The following is a 3,523-nucleotide window of genomic DNA, read 5'->3' as shown; positions in this document are numbered from 1 at the left end:
AACCATCTAACATCAGGACCCACTAGGCAGTGTACCAGAGAAGGACGGTGGCCAGAGGCGGTGAAGTGGGGCCGGCCGAACCTACCTTGCTTTCCGTCTAGATGTATTTTGGCGGAAAGGTTGATCTAATCCTCTAGAAGTCGGTTTGCAATGTTTCCATACAAGCGGATGGCGGGAACCGACCTCTCCAAGCTATATAAGGGGCCTCCCACCACTCTCACCACACACACCACTTGGAGAAGCCTCTCTCTCTCACTCTTATTGTGACTTGTACTCCTTAGGGTAGTGGAGCTAGGCTAGTACTTCATTTTCTTAGCGAATCCAGTCGTCTCGAGGTCGGTGAGCAATCCTCGGCCTCTGGTATGGCTTTGTATTCACTCTCGTTATGCTATTCATAAAGTGCGCGTTCTTGGTTACCTTGATATATTCTTAGCCTGCCTAGCCAAGTTCTGTTCTTATTCAAGTTGTATTAGTTGCCTGCTTAGACCAGATGATCTGGATAAGGATTTCGGTTCGTTGTGCTTTCGGGCTTGCCTTAGCGTCTTACCTATCCATCCGAAGGGTGGGGGACCCGGGGCGCTAGGGTAGTGACCTCGTATGCGGGCATGGTGCCCGGGTACGCGGGATCCCTCTGATATGACGGTGCTCCATGGTGTGACTAGGGTAGACCGCAGGTGGTGACAGCCCTGGCGGTCTGCCGGGAAGCTGCTTCTCAGTTAACGTACTCCCCGACGTTTGGGTATCGTGTAGGAGTTCATGCAAAGATGAAACGGACTGGACGTTCTCCAGTACGGGTCATTATCCCCGATGTCCCTAATTTCCCGCCACCTGCAGCACTAAGCATGTGACTAACATAACTTCTCTGCTAACATAAATAGTATACTAGGATCTTGTTTGCCTATGCTCCCACTAACCTTAGGTGTATTAGTTTATTCTTATTCATTAGAGTTGGTTGATCTTGTGTGTGTCACATTACCCTCGAATATCTTATTATCTCTTATCCCTGTATGATCAGCAGTTTACACCTTATCTCATAATTGTTATGGTTGTATCTAATAAACATCTTTACACACCATAGCCATCCCTTGGGAAAATATAAATAACAATACCCTGAATACTTCTGGGTGAAATGCTACAATGGTAATCCGTGCGCTTGTGGATCCTTCTATAATCGTTAAGACATGTCGCACGACGTCCCATGGCGCCACCGCTATGGGGCGGCCGTCCCGGCGTTTCTTGGCACCGTTGCTGAGAACTAACCATTCCTAATGATTGCGCTAAGAAATGCCAACAAGCATTTCTGGCGCCGTTGAAGGGGATGGCACTAGGTGTAAAGATTTTACTAATGCATAAACATGGCATTGTGAAAAAAGAGGTAGCTACTGCTTATACAGGCTAATATTATTTGTTTTCTCCTGATTGGATGAAACTAGGGTAGTGTTGGTTTCTTTGCCGACAAACTTTGTTGAAAATCCCGAGAAGCTCGTGAGAAGGGTACGACCTCGTGTCGTCCCTCGTCAGCTCTCGTTGTCAACAAGCGAGCCAGCTTTCCAGGCACCAGCAACAACAACCGAACACATGGCTGAGAAGACTCTCCATGACTTTTCTGTCCCCTCAGCCGCCAATGTGGCGATTGGACCCAACGCTGATGTTGGGGACGTGAACTTCGAGCTGAAGTCCAGCCTCATAAACATGGTGTAACTAGACCATTCTGTGGCAAGCCAAACGAGGACACCAACGCCCACCTCTAGAACTTTCTGGAGCTCTGCAAGACCGTAACCATATGGGGTGTTACGGCTGACATCATCAGGCTTCGCTTGTTTCCTTTCTCCCTCCTGGGGAAAGTGAAACAATGTTTTATCAGAACAAGAAAGCTGTCAGCACGTGGGACAAATGTTCCACGGTGTTCCTCGCCAAATTCTTCCCGCTGGGCAAAACAAATACCTTGTGAGGAAAAATTTAATGTTTCCATCAGATAGGGATGGAATCCATCCCGGAAGCTTGGGAGATACTCCAAGAGTACATACTCGTCTGTCCTCATCATGCGATGGAAAGAGTGGCTCGGACTCCAAAGCTTCTACAACAGGCTAATGACTACATCAAGAGCCCACTTGGACGCTGCTGCTGTAAGAGCCTGTCTTGATCTCACCATTGCCAAGGCCAAGGCCTTGATTGAGAAGATGGTCTCCAACCACGGCTGGAACGAGGAGCGTTCCCAGCCCCGAACCAAGGGGAATGCATACCGCCAAGGAGAGGATATGCTTGTCGCCAAAATGGACCTCCTACTCAAACATCTACACGAAAGGGCGGAATTCAAAGAGCACAGGAACAACTACGTCCAAGCCATGAACTCGTACTAACGTGCGAGGTTTGTGGTAATGGTGGACACTCGGGGAATGACTGCCCCGAGACCCGTGAAGATGCAGCCTACATCAACAACAACAATAACGGGTTCCGTCCACAAGGAGGCTTAGTGTGGGGTCAAGCACGCTGTTGACGGTCACTAACGACCCAATTTAGACCGTCAACTCCTGCACAAAAAAGAACCAAAATGTGGAATAAATGCTAGAATAATTATTTACTAACGAATTCCACAGATGATGTTCTAGAATGTGTGCAGGTGATTTCTAGCTGATTTTGCAGTACAATGGTGTGGTTTGATCCAAGACACGATGTTCCAGCGAATCAAGACGCGACACATGTCAGAATATGGAGTAGAGGGCCCACCAGAGCAAGAAACCGACATTATAAAAGCTAAAACCCATGCCAATGACAAGTGGCCCAGCAAGGAACCCATGGACCAAAAGGGAAGGTCGGTGGGCCCACTGGGAGGCCGGCCGACCAGCCCGTGGGCCCTACTGACTTAAACTGGACACGTGGAGAAAGCTGATTGGATGCTTAAGTCGGTTCGCCAAGGATCAGCTATAGAATGGACTCCCCTTGGCCGTGGCTCAGTCCTATAAATACAAAGGGGGGGAATAAACACACACACACACACACATCACACCCTCTCAACTCACCTTTTTCCCTTGGAGCTTGAGGCCTTCATCCTAGATGCTTAGGTAGACTAGGAGGTGTAGAAGAAGAGGAGGAGAGTGAGGAGGAGTCGGGGGAACTGCCGGGTCTGTCAGCACTCTTCTCCGCTTATACCTCGACGGATGCTTATTCGGTTGTAAGTGTTCGAGACTTTCTTTGTTGATGTGTATGCTAGCGAGTAGCATTTGATCTTAACTTAAGACCCCAGATAGAAAAGGGTAGTCTAGCCAGGGCTAAGGTTAGTAGGGAAAGGCGTAGACGTGGTGTCTAGGCTGGACTATACCACTCCGTTGTCTGATAGTCCCATGGTTTTTAGAGGTAGCCGGCAGGTGGTGACAGCCCTGTTCAAGCCCTAGTAATGCTCCACGTTCGGATATTGGATAGAGCATCATATTGGAGCTATCGGCTTGTATAAGTCGATCGATTCCTTTAGCTCGAAGTATAACGGCGACGTGATCTCTTCTTCTAAGAATAGATTCTAGATATA

General features: G+C 48.5%; 1 non-coding gene across 1 annotated transcript; it reads right to left on the bottom strand.

Annotated features, from left to right (window-relative positions):
• Nucleotides 1-1,942: 1,942 nt before the first annotated feature.
• LOC120694386 lies at nucleotides 1,943-2,049 on the bottom strand. Its single transcript, XR_005683469.1, has one exon. It is a non-coding gene; the product is annotated as a small nucleolar RNA R71 (small nucleolar RNA).
• Nucleotides 2,050-3,523: the final 1,474 nt, after the last annotated feature.

The sequence above is a fragment of the Panicum virgatum genome, unplaced genomic scaffold (genome assembly GCF_016808335.1).
Source record: "Panicum virgatum strain AP13 unplaced genomic scaffold, P.virgatum_v5 scaffold_5390, whole genome shotgun sequence".
Taxonomy (NCBI): Eukaryota; Viridiplantae; Streptophyta; class Magnoliopsida; order Poales; family Poaceae; genus Panicum; species Panicum virgatum.
Note: the sequence above shows the minus strand (reverse complement) of the source record. Positions and strands in the feature narration are given on the sequence as shown.